Below are 20,284 nucleotides of genomic sequence, written 5' to 3' on the forward strand. Positions count from 1 at the left end.
TCGTCCTGGCAAAACGGAAGAGTGGAGTAAATTTTGTAATGAAAGCATTCGCTAAAGACGTCTGGATTTTTATTTGCAGCAGCAGCCAGCAGCTGCTGCTGAGGGTCAGGATCGTGCCATGTCATCACAATATAATTCAACAGTAGAGAATCAAACTTGTGGGGGTGTACGTGTAAATAAGACTTTTTATTTTTACATTCAAGATTTAACTTTTTATAAATTTACAAAACAAGTCCTTTGATCTACCGATCCAAACCCCCATTTCCTCTCGCGTGGATATGAGTGGTCTCGCCGTCGGTGCCGCTGTAGTTTACTAAAATTGATCACTAGTGGTCTAACAACTAAAATAATTTTTTTCGTACCTGCTCATCTACATATCGCCATGCTTCAAGAGCCACACCACTCAAACCGATCAACGTTTCCGGCGGACTAAGCTTCACCAACGACTAACGATCATTAACAAGAAATAAAAGTAACCCTAGAAAACACCAAACATTTCAGGAGAAATTATCAAAATAATACATGGCAGCAAAAAAAAATTTAAGGATTAACAGTGACCATGGCCATACTAGACAACAACGTGGAGCAACTTATGATTTCTCGGTTGAAAAAAACAGCTTGGTATTCCGGGGAAAGAAAAACATTTACAAACGCTTCCGCTCTTTGTTTTCATAGGAGCGAGAACTAAAAATATTTTTGGCACATCTAAAACATCGACGCCCAAATTTATCAAGCAATTTCCGGCGTAGGGGGAAGGTTGAGGTCAAAATGGAATCTCCCACGTGGAGTCTCTGAATGGTGGCTGAGATCGACGATCGAGGGCAAGTCGGAATCACTTTGGACCCACCACCAGCACCACCGCAAGCAAAAAAAGCACCCTGGAAACTAGCAGCAGCAGCTGGGTCAAACCTCAAACGATGATGGTTCATGCCCATATCAGAAAAGAAAAGCTGATGAGCGGGTGGCGACACTCCAGCGGGGGCGGCAACACTCTGCTGCAACTGCGGATGAGAAAGGACATGAATCGGAAATCTCATAGGGTACCCAGCAGCAACGCCAGCGCCATCTCGGTATAGTAGATCGAGGTCCAAGGGAGATGGAGGAACGATAGGTGCCGGAGAAAATCCTTCCCGACAGGAAGACTTTACGGTGCTGCTCTGGCAGGGACTTTGGTTGTTGTTGTCATTGTTACTCTCGGAAGGTAAAGGAAAGTTAGTATTTGCCTTAGATCCCCGAAACTATCTCTGGTGGCAGTGTCGTAAGTTCTTGCGGCTTCTTTCGCCGTATCGAAGGTTCCCAGCCAAACATGATTCTTCTTGCCAAGATCCCTGATCTCTGATGCATAAAAACCCCATGGTCTCTTCCTCACACTCCTAAAATGCACCCCTTTCCGCTACCTGCAACACCACCGGCAGCGCCTTTAATCCCGTTAGACTTATCAGAAGGAGCCATCTTTTTCGGTTCGACTCTGGGAAATTGGGATTGGATAGATTCAAGGACTTGTTTTGTAAATTTATAAAATGTTAAATCTTAAATGTAAAAATAAAAAGTTTCATTTACACGTACACCCCAAAAGTTTGAATCTCAACCGTTGAATTGTATTGTGATCACATGGCAAGATCCTGACCCTCAGCCGCTGCAAATAAAAATCCGAATCAAACTGCGGGGGTGTATTTTTAAATAAAATATTTTTATCACCCAGATGGCTGGTTCAATTGGCAAATACCAATGCTTCTATATACGAATCCTTGAAGGACTAGGAGCAAAGTCCCGCCTATATTAATTATATAAAAAAAACGCCTTGAGGATGTAGTCATGGTGCGAGCAAGTTGGCCTGGATGAATCTCATTCAAAAAAAAAAAATAATAATAATAAATAAATAAATAAAATTTAAATATAAATTTATAAATAAATATTAATTACTCAGCACCAAAGTTGAACTCGGTAGACTATCCATATATAGCATGCCTTCTACGGGAACATCTTTATTATTTTTTTTCCTTCTCTAATATCTGTTGTTTCAAATGGATTTATTTATACAGTATTCTTGGCCGATGGATCAGCATCAGCAGCTGCAGAGATTTGATTTTGGACTAATCCACCACTTAATCACAGCCCAGTGTCTATGGGCAGAGGCCCATTACATAGTGAGCTTGAAAGCCTGTGAAAGCGATAAAAGCCCAATGTCTGCTGACCAAAATGGGCTAGGGGTGGAGGCCCATTACATGGTGGCCCTCTTTTTTTTCTTTTTCTTTTTTGGGGGTGAAAAAAAATGATTAGTTTAATCACGGGATGGAACCGAAAAGCTTCATTCTTATGCCAAGTGCATGAAGTGCAACTGACAAGAATGATTAAAACCAATAATAATTTGAATTAGTTTAAGTAATTTTTAAGAATCTAATTGGTTATTATGGTGTGCTTTTACTTAATAATTCATGTATTAATTTCTTATATCAAAGTTTTGACTGTTTCCCAGCTTTTAGGTGGGGAAAAGAGGCTATCAATCCTCCAGACACGGTCACGGTCTTAAGAATGTAAAAAGATCTGTGATAATAAAAAGATAATGGGCCCGTGTCACCGAGTCCGGCCCATTTACCGACATTATCAAATGTTTTTAATCTGTCTTATCGTGTTTGGATTTGGGTAGAGTTAACTAGGAAATATCAAAAGATACATTAGTATTTGGATGAGCGAAAATTCAAAACTTGCACTCAGAGCGACACGAAGGGCCCACACGACGAGGACCTGTAGTCGATTAAGATCGTGTGTGAGCAGTAATAATTTGGAGGAAAAAGTCAAAACGATTCTTGTTACTGGACCCACTCACCAACTCTTGCGGTCGCCATCGGAAGGAAGAGATGATGATGGAGTAGATAGAGTCAGTATACTGCCCTTTCAGCGAGGCACACAGATTCCAAGAAAAAGTGGATCAAATCAAACTCTAAAATGAGTATACTGTCCTTTCCGTTAATTTACTAATGATGTACCATCTTTATAATTTCTGAAAAATTCTGAAATACCCTTATACTTATGTCTTTATTTATTTATCCTTTTATCAAGTTACAGTAATATTCTTAATTAACTATAGAGAAAAAAATAACTATAATCCCAATTCAAACTTAACGATGAGGAAGGGGGGCAACAGTAATTTTGTAAAAAATAGAGTTTTATTAGTAATAAAATCAAACTACAGGGAACAACACTAATTATCCCAATTAATAATTAAAGCTTATAAGTTTACCAAAAATAATGATGAAAGCTTATAAAACAGAATTTCTGTCCATTTACTAAGATGGAATACAGTATTATATGAATAATTTCAATCTATCCATTCACTAAGATGGAATACAGTATCATATAAATAATTTCAAGTTCAGAGTGTCAAGATTACGGTTCCACACAGAATATCTAAGTACCTAATGAGTAGCAAGAGAGGAAGATGAGAATTATATAAATTAATGGAACAAATAATCAAAGGAAGAACTCAAGAAAGAAAGAAAAGAAAGGGATCCCTTTCTTTCCTTAAGTGGGGAGAAAGTTTCAATCCTAAGCAACCCTTCTCTCTCTCTCTCCTTTTAAGAAGTCTCTTCAAACTTTCCCTAAACCTTCCCCAACCAAGAATTCTCTCAGAAACAGAAAGCTCCCCAAAAAGCAATCTTTTTCACCCGCCATTTTCAGTTTTGTCTTTGCTTTTGATTCTTCTTCTTTTTCTTCTACCTCTAGTCTCTAGCTTCCCAGAAAACACAAGATAGACTTGCAGGAGGAAATGCGGCAGAAGCAGCCCAGTAGGTCTTCTTACAGAGAATCCATCAAAACTTTAGAAGAGATCAAATTTGCCAACTCCGGAATATTGAAGAGATAAGAAGGCAAATTTGATCTACGGCTGAGATTTTAAATCAAATCTACAGAGATATTATTGAGAGAGTCCAAATGGAAAAGAGTCCTTGCATACCTCAATATCTTATTTACTATCTTGAATTTAATTAAAGAAAGAAAAAGAGGAAAAAGAATTATATTCAGAAAGAAAAAAGAGGAAAAATTCCGTTTTTGAATGCCTTTGTCTAGTTTCGATCAAACCCTTCACCGAACGGTCATCTGATGTCCGATCGTGCTGATTTTTGGAGGAGAGCTTCATGACTACTTAAACTTCAAATCCAACGGTTGAATTATGCATCTGATCTCTCTAAGTCGGCACAATTAGTACGTCTTGGCTGAGTCAGATAGAAACCCTGAGTTTTATTCAAATTCAGCCGTGCTTCATATCTCATGTAAACTCTATAAAAGGAGAGCATACTCCATCAAAGGAGAACGTGTTCTAGAGCTTAGTAGAAACATTCTTTCTTCTCTCTTTAGTTTATTTAGGCTTTATTTAGTTTTCTTTGCTTGCATTTGTGAGATTTTAATTTCTAGATTGAATGTTTAGGTATAATTTTTTTATGTAATGCAATTCAAGTTCAAGTTTCAAGTTTTTAGATTCGTTTTTCTCTGGGTCTAGCAATTGCAGATTTAGATCATTCTAGATCTAGATTTGGTTGTTAGGGTTGGTTGAGATTCGAATCGTTTGTTCAATTCGCAAGTAAGTAACCTTCTTTATTAATCTTCTCTCCTCCTTCCATTCCCGCTTCTATCTACCCCTCCATATTCTTAATTTAGGATTTACTTTCAGCATTCTTTTATTGTTCTCCCATCCCCTGGATCCTTAATCAGAGATGCCTACAGTCGTGCCTCTCTTTGGTTAAGGTTTCCATTTTACTTTATGCAATTTACTTTCAGCATTTATTTATTGTTCTCCAATCCCCTAGATCCTTAATCAGAGATGCATATAGTCGTGCTTCTCTTTGGTTAAGGTTTCCATTTTACTTTCTGCACTATTTTTTTTTCTTTTAATATCCATTCCCCCGATCGGTGGACAATAAGCTACGGCAAAGGGTCCACGGTCAAAGTCATTATTATTATACTCCCCTTCCCTCAATCCAGAGCTGACACTCGGAACACTTCCCTTTTTCTTTTATTTTTATTCATCGCATTTTTTTCTTGTCTTTTATTTATGCTTTGATTGTGTTTAATTTATTTTTCGTTTCAATTTGATTGCATTAGATGTATAGATTAGGATAGTTTAGTTAATTAGTTAACAAAAAATTGAATAATTTCACTCTCGCATTATTATTAAGAAGTTGAATTCTAAGTGGCATATCTCCTTGAGATCAACCCGTTAGCTACACGATACCGTGCGCTTGCGATTACTTTTAAATTTCACAAACACCATGTTACTTCATGATTCCATTAAAAAGTATACTAAAACTAAACAAACACAACAGTTCATATCTTCAAGCAAAGCAGAAAACTAGGCTCATAATTCAAACAACAAATCTCCTTCCCAAAACCCATAATCCAAAATTCCATCAACTGTTATTAATGGAAAAGATTATCCAGCCAATTAACTCGTACAAACTGCAATTTAAAGCTCAAATTCAAAAGTTAGGAGACTCCACCAAAACAAATGATCCCTTTATACCACAGATTCCTGAAGTGATCACCAGCGGAGAAAAAGTTTCTAGGTGGGGAATAACTTACTTGTCAGAGAATTAGATAGGTGCACCACACCGTAAAATGCTAAACCATAAATATCAAAAATTGGAAAACACAACCTTCCCAAAATCAAAACAAGAACTTTGCGATTTTACTCTATAGGGATGGTAACATCAACTACAAGCTCTGTAGTCAAACAAATCTTTTCAAAAGTGGAACAACAAAAAAGAATACATCAAGTAGAAAACATGCCTCTGTAATTGCACGCAAATCTGAATGAAGAATTGGAATTAAGGGAAAGAAACTTATAGTCACAAAAAAGTCTTATGTTCCTCACTTTCAGCACTTTAGCCATGGGGAGAGAAAAGATTAGCCGAGAATCCGAAAGAACATTATACGTTTAGGACAAGAACCGTCTCGACGGAAGAAAAAAAAAATCCGTTTTCTTGAACCCATAAACACCCACAAGAGGATCTCAACATTCAAATTATAAAATTTTAAGAAAGATCCAATAAACATATAATTAAAAACAAAATTAAATAAATTAAAAAAACTTCCATGGATTAACAAATCTCCTCCCATGTACATTCCAATAATAAATCAAATCAATAGTTGATTTAGGGTTTCAATTAAATTCGGATCCTCCAATAATAAATCAACTCAATAGACTTCCCATTGGATCCAATGATCCAATAATAAATCGATCTAGATTTCAATTAAACCTTAGATCCTCCAATTGGTTAGGATATCTGGCTTTCACTCAGCTAATTACACAGTAAAAATCAATAATTCATAACATTAAATTATTATAGAAAAATGGTTTTGATACCAATTGTTGGATCCCCCAGGATTTATATAGTTCCTATAATAATTAAATCACAGTTATGAATATAATCACGAAAGCGTAGAAATAAATACCTGTGCGTTCTTGTTGTAGATCCCCTTTTTCTTTCCTAGAATCTTCCGTAGCCTTTCACTTTTTGGAATCCTTCATCTGATACCAATTGTTGGATCCTCCAGGATTTATATAGTTCCTATAATAATTAAATCACAGTTATGAATATAATCACGGAAGCGTAGAAATAAATACCTGTGCGTTCTTGTTGTAGATCCCCTTTTTCTTTCCTATAATCTTCCGTAGCCTTTCACTTTTTAGAATCCTTCGTTTGAGTGTTTGTGGAAATAATCTCAAACCCAAATATTGCGTATGACAATTACGGGGAACCAAGAGGTTATTTATAATATAAAACCCTAACCTTTAACCATTCCCACAATAGTAAAGGTCAGTAATACCCCTGAATGAATATGGACCCAGATAAAGAGACCAGTGTTAGTTAAGCCCACAAAACCCAACAATAGCCACAGTGGCTACTGTGTTTCATCCTTCCAAATGCAAGAAACCACCTGCACGCCCGGCTCTAGCCTCTAAAAACGCCCGGAGTTTGGGGATTTTGGCGCAATCTCCCACTATTACAAGTTTTCCCTCATAATCTCTAGGGAGGCATCCCGTGAGTGCATCTTTACATCTTGTAATCAACTCTTCGCTCAAATGTTCAAATTGTGCCCTCGTAACCTCTATTTCTTGCTTGAAAAAGTGTATCGTTGTGACCTCATCCTCAAACAACTTCAGCTTTGCTCTCTCACAGCGCACTCGGGGATTCCTCATCCCCTTGGCATCATTTGTGATATTCCGCGGCGTCTGGAGAACTCTCTAATCATGTGTCGGACGAGAACGTCGGTGAAGTCGTCACCACCGAGTTTCAAGGCAGCAACCGACTCTCTTCCAAAAAATCTCCGTGTATTCGTACCCTGGAAATATCCAAATATGTACGCCCAATGCTGAATAAGGTTACTTCTCTCTTTGCACCAACTGTTCTAAATTTGTAAGCTACAGCTACGGAAAGCCAATCGCTAACCACCCAAATATCCTCAAATCCAGCGTCCGTCATTGCTTTGCGGATGATCTTTCTGTAACTGTCTCCATGTAAACTAGAAACGCTCAAAACAACCCTTTTAATATTTTCGTCACCTTTGCACCAACTGTTCTAAATTTGTAAGCTACAGCTATGGAAAGCCAATCGCTAACCACCCAATTATCCTCAAATCCAGCGTCCATCATTGCTTTGTGGATGATCTTTCTATAATTGTCTCCATGTAAACTAGAAACGCTCAAAACAGCCCTTTTAATATTTTCGTCCAAATGGGATTTTACAATTTTCTTGAGCTCTTTCAGTAGATAGCTGAGGATTTCTTCAGGCTTGAAGACCTTCTACTCTTCTAAATGCTTTACTTTTATCATCACCCCGCCCCCTGTTGTAATATTAGTCCCACATCGACTGATGTGGGAATATGTGGAGAGGAGGAGGCTATAAAAGAATGCATCTTCCTTCTTCTTTAATCATCCCAAATATCTTCTCTCTTGGATATTTCTTTATTTATAGTAGAGTTTCTCTCTTGCCAATACATTATTGTGTCTTTCTTTTATTTTATTTGTTGATTGTTCTATTCGGTGGGTTTTTCATAACCTGACAGTGGTATCAGAGCGAGGTTTTTCCGAAGTATGCTTTGTGGTTGCAGCATAGTCTGATCTTCCACGTCAGAAAAGGAAAATTCCTTAGGGGTTTGTTTGTTTGGTTTAAGGTGTGAGTATCTACTTATAGTATGATCTGTAATTATCACTTCGATGGATCCTTCACATCAAGAAAAATAAGTAAGATATTGTTTTTCACCCTACGGAGGTGCTGCAGAAATCGCAATTTCACTTGGTTTCTTTTCAGGTATTCTAGAAAGGTGCATTGGGTGATTAAATGCATGTCTAGGAAGCGGACCGCTTGTGTCCCTCCAGTCTTTCCTGTAAATTTTCCTGGTGCATTTTGGTTCAACCATATACCAGTTGGAGATAACCTGAGAAGACAAGTTTCATAAGTGATAGAAGCAATGGTAGCAAAAATCGACATCAGCAAGTTTGACGGCACGAAATTCAAAAATCGACATCGGCAAGTTTGACGGCACGAAATTCAAAAATCGACATCGGCAAGTTTGACGGCACGAAATTCAAAAATCGACATCGGCAAGTTTGACGGCACGAAATTCAAAAATCGACATCGGCAAGTTTGACGGCACGAAATTCTCATTATGGAAAATGAAGATGAAGGCATTATTGATAAAAGATAACTACCTGGAAGCCATCAGTGTTCGGCCGGCGGAGTTCACAGACAACGAAAAGTGGAACAGAATAGATGCTATCGCTCTTTCTGATTTGCATCTAGCATTATCAGATGATATTTTAGCGGCCATAAAAGAGAAGAAAACTGTTAAGGAGGTTTGGGATCATCTCATCAAATTGTATGAAACTAAATCACTTCACAACAAAATCTTCTTGAAGAGAAAGTTGTAAACCGACGGATATCAGAATCTACATCAGTTACAAAGCACTTACATACTCTGATTTCGTTATGTTCTCAACTTTCAACGTTAGGACATAATGTTTCACCACAGGAACGTGCTGAAATTCTACTCCAAAGTCTTCCAGATTCATATGACTCAGTCATCATCAATTTAACCAGTAATATCATCTCTGATTATCTGGTATTTGATGATGTCGCTGCTTCAATTCTTGAAGAAGAAAGTAAACGAAAAGATAGGGAAGATAGACAAGCATAAAACATGACATCACATTGTAACATACTATTTTATCATTGATTTAATACAAATTGAGTTTTATCCCAAACATTGACATCACACTTATAAAATTGTGTGACCTAGGGACTAATACAAGGTCAGGGACTAATACAAGGTCACACAATTAGGAGAACAATCGACCAGGCGATCTTGCTTGAGGAAGCTGTAACAAAGTCAGCAGATCTTGAAATCCAATAAACCAAACAAGACTCAGATGACAACATGAGTTTACACACATGGAAGATAATAGGACCCAACACAATAGTTGTGATGTTCTTACTGTTGATGTCCACCAATTAGCTTGTGAAATTTATGCTTTCAACTACTTGAATAAGACCAAACCTAATTCCTAATGCTTCTCGAATATAAAGTAGAGATAATAGAACCCTTAAGGTCTTACAAACAACACCAACTCCAATAATAGAACCCTTAAGGTCTTACAAACAACACCAACTCCTCTAGACTTAGAATGTAAACTACTTTTTCTTCTGGGTTCCAAGTAAATAATAAACAAATGAAGCCTTTTTTTTTTTCTTTTAGTACTGGCTTTTGAACTGCACAAGGAAGACCAATTTGCATTACCCAAAAAAACAGAAAGAAAGAATGAGAAGCAAGTTTTTATTTCTTTATCATTTCTACTAATTCAAATTTGCGACTATGGTCCAACTTGATTTAATATCTCTAAATTATATTCGTGAAGATACAAATCACTTGATATAACGATGATTGAATTTTTTTGTTAATATATTTGTAACTATTTTTTTTTTTTCAATCAAATCACCTGACTAAAAATTTCAAGGATTTCAAGTGGTATTAGAAAGTATTCTTACCAAAAGGGAAGTATCATGCAACGGTGTAAGTTATTATCAATCAATGATCTTTTTCACATAAACTTACATAAGTACCTTGACCTTATAGCCGTCTAAATGGAATTTGCCTTTCAAATTAAAAGAGAAAAAAAAAGAAAAGAAATACATGAATTGACTTGGGTAGCTTCTTCTACCATGAATTCAAGTAGCAAATCTCATACAAGTGGAACAGTTCTTGATTAAATTTGTCCAAAAATCTAACTTCTTATAAAGACAAAACCATCTGATATGGGCCTGACATAATCTGGCCTATCTAATTTTTTGGTGGGCATGGGTCAATTATATCTATATGATACAGCCTGAGAGAAACGAGCACCAAATCGTGAGCTATGATACCAGATGTAGAAAGAAACCCCCGCTCTTCCCTCTTGATTGATCACACAACTCAGATCCGTGGGATAGAACATAGAAATAAATCGCACATAATGAAAACAAAGATTTTACTTGGTTTAGATCTTGCGATCCTACATCTAAGGCAGATGTAACACCTCTAGTCTTCCACTATAAAGAATGAACAAGTACACCCTCAAACTTGCACAAGACAACATTCTTTTATAAGGATTACAAACCCTAAGCTTTCAGGAACCTTCACAACTCAAAAGCCCCAACAAAAGAGAGCAAAACCTACAAGATATCACAAGCTCTAGCATAAGAAAAGAGAGTTGCAGCACACGAGAGAGAGAGAGAGAGAGAGAGAGAGAGAGAGAGAGAGAGAGAGAGAGGAAGAACAATTGTGAATACACCTAATGACAACAACCACAAACCAAAAAAGATAGAACCTCCACAAAAACAGGTAAAAAGACATAAATGCCCTCACTTAAATGCATATAAGTTACTAATATGCCCCTAAACTAATTCACAGTTTTAAAACACAATAGAACAGAAACTTTCTCTTGTTTACAGTACACCAGCAGTCACATTAGAATCTAAAATATGAATGATCATATAAAGAACTCCAAAAACTTCTAAAACCTCTGGTCTCTCTGTTCATTAATTTGTTGTGCTTCCCCAATGTTGTGCTTCTTCAAGCAACTATTTATCGAATGCCACTCTTCATGATATCAAGAAGAAAAAGGGAAAGAACCCTTAAAAGTAGCAGAGACAGACAGAACTGAATACTGGATGTAATGGCTTACTCTTCCTTCAGTAGGTCATGTCAGAGAGATTGTTTTAGTTCTTTTAGAAGATCTAACATGAGACACCATAATAGGACTAAAGCTACCTATTACTGATGATCATCTACGTACATAGTAAACTTCTTTGCTACTTTGGGTCTGGGGACTATTTTCATATCTATCCATGTTGCTTCTTTTCCCTTCTTGCCTGCCGCTGCCATCACCTCATCTATGGAGCCATTATGAAGGCTATGTGAAGCCCCTGGGAAAGCTCAAAAGTCTCTCAAAGTAGTCTTTTCCTCACAGACATTGCTAATGGTGGCTACAGATCCCATAAGGGTTTAAAATACATAAAGAAAATTCTACATAAATCAATAGATTCTGGAGGGACTCTGAACACATTAATTGAATAAGAATCAGAATCAGAAGCAGAAGCAGAAAACAATTCCAGTCACTCAATCCAGCAAGCATAAGATCTCAGAAGTCTGAACCCTGTGGCAACACAAAAAGCGAAGGACTCAAAACTGATTTTTGTTTGCTTCTTGCAAGCTCCATGCATGGAAATAGTGCAGATTTCTAATGACCAAAGAGCTGAAGGATTGAATAAGTTAATGAGAGCAGAGAACACGAAGAATAAAATGATCAGACGCTCTTCCAAACCAGAGGAGCTATTAGGTAAACACGTAGCACCTAAAATCTCTTTCAGATCCTTTCCATAAAACATGCATGAAGATGATGGTTCTTCAAATGATCATAAGGGAAAGGAAGCCTGCTCGACACATTAATAACAGCAAGGGGACTGTATAATAATAGATGCAAGCAGAATTAAACATATAAGCAAAAGATGAGCATATATATATGAAAATCATAAGGTCATATTACCTGCAGAAAATGGCCTGTCAAGAAAATGTAAAGAATATATATACCTAGTATAAACATAGGCAAGATTGTTGGCAAATTGAAGATTTTCAATTGGCACCAGGAAATTAAAACAAGCACAGACTAAATGTTTTAAATCTTTGAGAGATAGAACATTGAAGCTTCCATCGATATCTAAGTAATTAAGTAAGTTTTGGATTGCTGACTGCCAATGTCATATTGTTTTCCAGTTCAGGACACGAAGAAATAAAACATTTCAATGTTTCATCAGCAGTGATTAACTCTTCATAATCACAGGCCTTTTAGGTGACTAAAGAAACCTTTGAACACCAAAGTAGGAGGCTAGGTCTGATTTTGCAATGTGTTGCGTGAAACCAGTTCCTCTGCAGTTTCATTGATCGAAACCCATTTTGGTTTTATCATCCGAAATCTTTACATCCATTCTTTATTTTACACTTGTACCTACTCAAATTTATAAATTAAATCAAAACCGGCCTCTTTTTTGAAATTTCCATCTCAATGATGTTCATTAACCATCTGTTGCGTTCCCTTTTAACACTTCGAATTCCCATCATCACAAAAATAAAAAAATAATAATAATAATATTGGTCTTTCATTATGGTTTTTTTCTAAATGAATATAGCCTCCTAACACCCTTAGAACTTAGAACTAAAGGGGACAATAGTAATTTTATAAAGAATAAAGAATAGGACCCTTTTATTAATTAAACTATAGTAAAGAGGCAAATTATCACTTAAGATAATTATCCCCCACCCCAATATAAAAGCTACTAATTTCAAAAATAAACAAGTAGTTCAAAACTTCAAATATCAGAGAGATAAAATCCATGTCTCCAACTACAACATAGATTAATTCACCAATGGGGCAAAAAACAAATCTACGACATAGGGTTTGTGTTGTAATATTTCCTACTTTGTATCATTTTCTCTACCCGTCTCAAAATGATAATTCCATTCCACTCTCAATATGGACTAAAGGGACCCAAGAATTGAAAGCTGGTAGCTTCACTGGACGTACAGTTATAACCAATGTAACAGTAATGACATGGTTTGCCAGATTGCTTTGGAGAAACATCTGGAGATTCTACTTCGATCATCGAATTTAGAGAGGGCACCACCACATCCACCATTCCCTAACAGCATATATCAACAAAATATGATTCAAGTTTCTCAATCTAACATGTATGAGGTCTCCAAGTCTCCTAGGCCTCTGTGAACTAGGAGAACAGTACTATTGACATTAACATTCACAAGGAAATTAAAGATCCATGAACCCGTCCCAGTATCCACAGTCATCGAATATGATGCTTGGAACCGAAATCCATTAATTTCCATCTCCAATTAGTTGATAGAACAGTACTAGTCCTCACCAGGTATCCCTAATTGATAAACTTGAAAGAATATTTTAATTCAGAATAACATCTGGAAGAGTACGTACTCAACATGTCTGGAGTTGAATCCGGATCCATTTTCTTCCTCCTGTAAGTAATTCAAACAAATGAAAGCTAATGCTTCAGATATGAAATCGCAGGAAAACTGATGACGTTGAACGTGCTTACCTTTTAATTAACGCGCTTCATTTCTGCAAGCGAAAGCGAAGTAATTAAATTCTCCTCCTCCAGATTCCAGAGCGAATTTTCTTGGCTAGTGATTAAATAATCGTGACCTGCTTCTACCAGAAAAGGATTATAAAATCGTTACCAACCCGTTAACCTTATTGAGATCCCTAATTTAATCCAGTGGGGAATTCAACAAAAAGCACGAGACTCAATGAAATTTGAAGAGGTTCATCTATTCTGCAAAAAAGCGAATTGAATTCTCCTGGTAACTGATTCGGGTTCAACCAAACAGGTCTTGGCCTAGCTTTATTTTTCCTTTATCGCTTCCAAAAAGAAAAGTTCGAAATAAGATCGGCAGATATTCTTCCCCTTTTCGTTCCTTCCTCTCAATTGTTAGCCTATATTGAGGTTTCCACTACCTTTAATCTTCTTTAATCCTTTACAGGGTTAAAATGGCGTTTCTGTTCGATTTTCCGTATTGGCTGACCGATGAGTTAAGATTTTAGGGCTCTTTTTTAATCAATTCTCATTCTTATGAGAATTTTTTATTATTTTAAATTGTTTGACATTTATTATAGTTTTATTTTTATTTAAAATAATAAAAAATTTAAATTGTGAGAACTTCATTCTCTTTATTTATGCAAATGTTTACTTAAAATTTTATAATTAAGATGAAAGTAAAATAGTCAATATACATTTTTTTATAAAATTCTTTTTTTTTTCTTTTCTTTTTTCACTTGTTCACTATCATTTTCTAATAATTTTTTATTTTGATATTCCAAACTTATTTTTCATCCCATAATTTATTTTTGACAAAATTCACCAAACCATTCTTCATCATTGGCCAATAATAGATTCTTGTACTTATTTCTTTTAAATAAGCATAATAGAGAATGATAATTGATACCAAAAATAGCCTAAAGGGAGTCAATTTGCCGAGTCATTTTCAGATCGCTAAGAGAATACGACATCAAAATAGCTATGCTAGGGTTTTTTTGGTACAAAGGCGCCTGTAGAAATAAATTGGGGATTAGATTACGAGTATATACGTAATTATGATAAATTTCAAAATGACATAATTATGATAAATTTACAAAATGACGAGTATATACGTAATTATGATAAATTTACAAAATGAGTCCCCAATTGAGAAATTTACAATCCCAACTGATGGAGAAAAAATTGGGAATTGAGTCCGGCAGAGAGGGAGCTTTGTCGTCCGTAATGGTCAAACCCATACCCTCTCCAATGAGAAATTGAGTCCGGCAGAGAGGGAGCTTTGTCGTCCGTAATGGTTAAACCCATACCCTCTCCACTTAGAAATATGGATGTTACCACTCAACCAACCTTGCATTGACAAGAAAAAAAATCTCATATTTACTTATATTTTCCTACACTCTCTCACAAGTGTTAGATTTCTTTTTGTATGTGTAGCAAAATACTAACAGCATGCAACACGTTTTAGTCGCACTTGCAAAAAAAAATAGGAATTTGAATCGTTTTTTATTTTTCCCATACTTTATCCTTCTTTTGTAAATTTACTAAGTTAAAGATGTATAATTTTAAATTAGAAAATTTTATTAAATTTTAAAAAATAAACTTAATTTGCTGAAAGATTTTTATTTGCTTCAGCGGCTGGAACCAGCTACATTAGATTTTTCCACGTCTACAAAAAAAATTGTAGTTGCAAAAGAAAATAAAAATATATACATAATTATGAGATTTTGTTTTTACACGTCTTTTGAATTTACAAAATGGAGTCTCCATCCCAAATTTCTCAAATTCTCATCAAACCCTTGTAACTCTATAATACTAAACCTTTGAATGCAAAAATAAAATTTCATAATTATATATATACTCTTACCCTTGCACTGCCTCTCACAACTATTTGATTTATTTATGTATACATGGTGAAATTCTAATGGCTCACTGTAGGCTCCAACTGGTGTGGCAAATAAAAATCCGAATCTGAATCGCTTTTGTTTTTTCCCAAAATAAACCAAATTTGCTAGAACCAACAAGACATGTGTCAGTATTGGACATGCACGCACGTTATCCCCGCTAGCGCAAACGAAAATCCAATGTAGAGCATTTGGCCAAAATTGTTTGCCCAACATAAAAACAACACTACTCAGTTTCTCAAGTCTTTATTTCTTTTTCAACTTCCCTTTTATTTTTACCATTAGTTACAAAGCACTAATATCATTCATTATACATACTTACCATCAACAGTGAGAGAACCACTTCATTCTTCACCTTTTAACTCATAGACTCACTAGGTACTGATTTTAGTCTGAGTGTGTGAAGAGATAGGGAGAGAGAGGACCTGGAACCCATCAAAGAATAATTTCGGATCAATTGTTATAATTAATTAATCGTTAATATTTTGATTAATAGGATTTTTTTAATCAATTATTATTATTATTTTCTAGTAATTTTTCATTTTGACATGCCAAACTTATTTTTCGTTTCATAATTTATTCTCAACAAAAGTCATCAAACCATGAATTCGTGTATTCAATTCTTTTAAATAGGCATAATAGAAAATAAGAATTGATACAAAAAAGAGTCTAAGCATTACTTGTATATCCTATCATAGAAACAGGACTTGTAGGAGTTATGGGAAGAGAGAAGGGGGGGAGGGGGAGAGGAGAAGGTGGGCTTTGATTATCTTACTTCCTATCAATATTAACCCAGAGCAGGCCATCTGATTGATTTTCAACTCCAAAGATGCACAAATCTCCTGGTTGAATGTTATTTGCCTTGGCTAAAGCACTCCAACCCCTGGTTAAGCCTCTGAACCCATCTTTTTCTTCATAGCGGACTAACCACACTCTCCTGGCTGGGTCACGAAGACGAACTATTTTCTTTTCCCTTTTCAACTTTCTGTCCGATAAAACTGAGACTGTTGGCAACTCCTGCATGAATGTTTAGTGTAGCAAAAATGATCACATTGTATAGTATTTGGTAACATGCATGCAAATGGTTAGAACCCACCAATCAATATATCCAAAATAAGAGATCTTATGAATGCAAAGTCAGTTTAATCAAATAGCTTTGAACATCTAATCTCAATTCTCCCTGGACTAGTCACCATTTGTTGTGAAACATGCAAGACTAAGAATTATCATCTAAGAGTAGAATCCCCACCCCCAAGAAGACAGATACTAAAATAGGGGCTTAAAAGTCCCTCTGTTTCCTTCAATTACAGCTCCTAAAATAGGGGCTTTATATCTCCTTTCAATCCCCGGTCCCTCTCCCACCTTACCTTCGTTCAAAAATAATCATTTCCCCCATCTTTCTTCTCCAGATTCTCTCCACTCTACCCCATTCTTTTCAGGAGATTGCAGAGATAGACCCTAAAACAAGTGCTCTGCCATCTCCAAGCTCCAACTGACTACTGAAGTCCCAACCCTGTCCCCACCCACTTCCAACTCTATTTTGTCAGCCACCACCATCTAGTTGATCAAGGACATGCCTGTATAAAAATGGTATGATAGGGAAGAGAAGCAATCTGAAACAGAAGGACAAGAAAATGAAAAGAAAAAAAATGAAGACTTCATCACACAAGGTTGTGGTTGGTTTGACCAAGGGCAAAGAGAAGAGGTTTCAAGAGTCTGATGAAAACAATTTGGTTTAAAACAGATACACACAAACTCAAGCAGTTGAAATGAAATACATACAAGAAAATACTGTGTAACTGCTTCCACCGAGTAGCAAGAATTGATCAAATTGGGTGCAGATACATCATCTGAATCCATTGGTTCTATTTTCACTGGTTTGTAAGCTTTATTTTTTTCTTTCAAACTAAGATTAGCCTTCTGCTCAAACTTTTCTTCAATCATCTTAGGCGGCAACATTGCATTAGATAAATTCATTTTAATTGTTTGGACACGAATTATTATAAAATGAAAACCCCAAACCTGACTTTGTCCAGGGGATTCTTCTTCTTTGGGTACAAGTCAAGGATGGGGTAAAATGTTAATACTCTTTAACACCTTTTTTCCTTTTCTCCTTGTTTTCTTTTACATTTTTTCTTGACCCACTTTTCCTTTATTTTTTTCCCAACCTTTTCTCTTGCCTGATTCTTGCTTTTTATTTAATAGGTAGGAAGAGTGTCGGTGACTTCTCCCCTGTCATACACACACCAATATATCATGAAGTTACAATTGAAACCAAAACTGCACAGGTTACCTAAATCAAATCAAACAAAAATGATAGGGCAAAATAAATCTGCACACAAGTAGCAATTTATTTGGAAGATGAAATTTAGAAAAGAATTAACAGCAAAAACAACAAATAAAAAAATCGCCTCTGATTTTGATCCAAATCCGACAAGAATACCAATATTTTGAAAGTAATTTGGGGTGGGGGATGGTGGGAGGAAGAAGGTCCTAAGCTAGGCTGTGCACAACTTCAATCATTTTTGTTTTTTTTTTTTATTCTTGTAAACTTTTATATGACAACATTCAAGTTTTTACTGAAAAATAAGATACAGATATAAATCTTCTATGCAATTCTCATTGGATTACAGTTGTCTCACAAGCATTGGCCATTGAGTTATTGGAACAAAAATCAGATATGGAAGCTCTCTTAAAGTTTCAACTTAGATCAGGTCCAAACCAGGTTGAGTCTGACCCATTGACAACCCTAACTTCTTTATTACCTTTCTTACACCCTTCATCCATTTCTCTGATCATCAATGGCGAGTATTCCCAAATGAGATGGGAGGAATCCTTTTATTTTGGGTGAATTATGAGTGGAAACCTTGTTTAGGGTAATCAATTTCCACAAAATCTAAACATGAACACATTGAAATGACAGCATCTCTATTAAAAAGCCTAAGATAAAATATTCAATAAAGAAATTCACCTTTTTGCCCTTCCAAGACAACTGGAGCATCAGATAACCCAGACATTTTAGTCATAATCTTCAGAACACTTCCCCTGCTTCCAACAAGGGAAGTTTCTTCCTTTTTGGGTTTTAGTGCTGATTTGTCTCCTACAAGTCCAACAACTCCCCACATAGGAATCAGTCAAGGCAATCATCATGAAGATACAACAGCAGCCACAAAAATGGTGATAGAAGTAGAAAAGGTGAAGAACAGACTGCTGATGCATATACTAACCTGCGTCAATGAAGTTTTGTCTTGCGTGAAGTGCAAAGACAGTATCATACCTATCAGGCTTCTTCTCCTTCTCCCTTTCAGCAAGCTTCAGAGATGGAATTTGGGGTTGCAAAGAGCTATGATGGCAACAGGACTGCTCTTTGATATTCAGTGGCACTTTGTGTACATTTTTGGCATTAATGTTTATCTTGGTCATTGCCAAGTCAGATACATCAAAAGAAGCTCGTCCCAGTGCTTGCTCAACAGCAACAAGATCCTCACATAAAGTGCCTTCTCCAACTGAGGCTTGAGGTCCTTTTGGGAACCTGTCATAATGGTGAGAATCTTCTTCCTTAATGGCTACTGATACTTCCTCTATTTGACCAGCCCCAGATTGGACTCTAAACAATTCACAATTTGAAAGGTCAAAAAGGGAGGTCCTTGTTTCTCCTTGTTCAGTTTTGTTATTTCTATCAATCATGTAGTATGGAATTTCTGTAGAGTCTGCTGCCGGCTGAAATTTAGGCCTTTCTTGGATGCTATCACGAAGAGAAACATTTTTTGAAGTCAACTCTGTCTTTTGAGCATCTTTGACAGCACTATCAATTGTTCGATTATTATATGCAAAAGGAAATGTTGAGTTTGGATCCTGCTTAGAATCTCTATAAATCGTCATAGAAGGTTCCTCTATGGAAACAGAGTTTCTACAATCTGAAGGCAAATGAGTTGAGTAAAGCTTAGGATCAGCTTTTTTTCTGCCACCTCCACAATTCATCTTCTGAGAAAAATTTAATTTCTCACAGCCACTTTCGTCGTATATTTGAACCATGAAATGTGATTCAATAACGTATCTGAATACTAAAAACTGTCCAAGTCTCAGAAAATGATCTGAAGCAAATTGATCCCACCCTCGTTGAAAAGCCAAAGACCCATTGACAGTAGATAATCTGACCCTCCAGCACTGTCCAGTTGAGTCTTCCAGATGAGTTGTTTTACCAAGCGTAGAGCATGCATTGTGGGCAAATTTAGGGGGTATGAACTGTGAAGATTGTGTTAAGAATGAGTCTGGCATCAAGAAAAGGAACACTTCTAATGTTGTAATACAATCTTAATTGAGAGGGGTATTTTCTTATCAACAACAATGTTCTTGTGCAACAATTTGCAATGCTAAAATACCGCAATTTGCATGATTACAAGTGAAACATAGGCAATCTATTGCAAACACATTATCATACAAGAGAGGTTGAAAGAAATCATGAGCGGAGACAATTATCCAGAAACTCCTTGAGTTCCTTAATCATTTCAACAGGAACATAACCATCTTCATTGTATAAAACCACTAGGACTCAATCTAGCATAGCAGAGCTACGATTGGGCAATGGTACTCCCTAGTCTATGGGCATTGTGCTTCATTAAAACCCTGCACCAGATGAGTTGTTTTTTATTAATAGCTCAAGCGCCTGATATTAGACATCAGACCCAGTGCCTATAATACTTTTAGGGTTTCAAAGCAGTCGAGTGAAAT

At 36.3% G+C, this 20,284-nt stretch overlaps 1 long non-coding RNA gene and 1 pseudogene across 1 annotated transcript; both read right to left on the reverse strand.

Annotated features, from left to right (window-relative positions):
• Positions 1-176: 176 nt before the first annotated feature.
• Positions 177-1,452, reverse strand: LOC149006432 (ethylene-responsive transcription factor 4-like; annotated as a pseudogene).
• An 8,304-nt stretch (positions 1,453-9,756) lies between these two features.
• LOC149006433 (uncharacterized) lies at positions 9,757-14,081 on the reverse strand. Its single transcript, XR_016175309.1, has 3 exons — positions 13,653-14,081; positions 13,532-13,572; positions 9,757-11,686 (listed from the first exon to the last, which is right to left on the reverse strand). It is a non-coding gene; the product is annotated as an uncharacterized LOC149006433 (long non-coding RNA).
• Between the last annotated feature and the right edge of the window lie 6,203 nt (positions 14,082-20,284).

This window comes from Hakea prostrata, chromosome 8 (genome assembly GCF_041222555.1).
Source record: "Hakea prostrata isolate BN-2017 chromosome 8, UWA_Hpros_2, whole genome shotgun sequence".
Lineage (NCBI taxonomy): Eukaryota > Viridiplantae > Streptophyta > Magnoliopsida > Proteales > Proteaceae > Hakea > Hakea prostrata.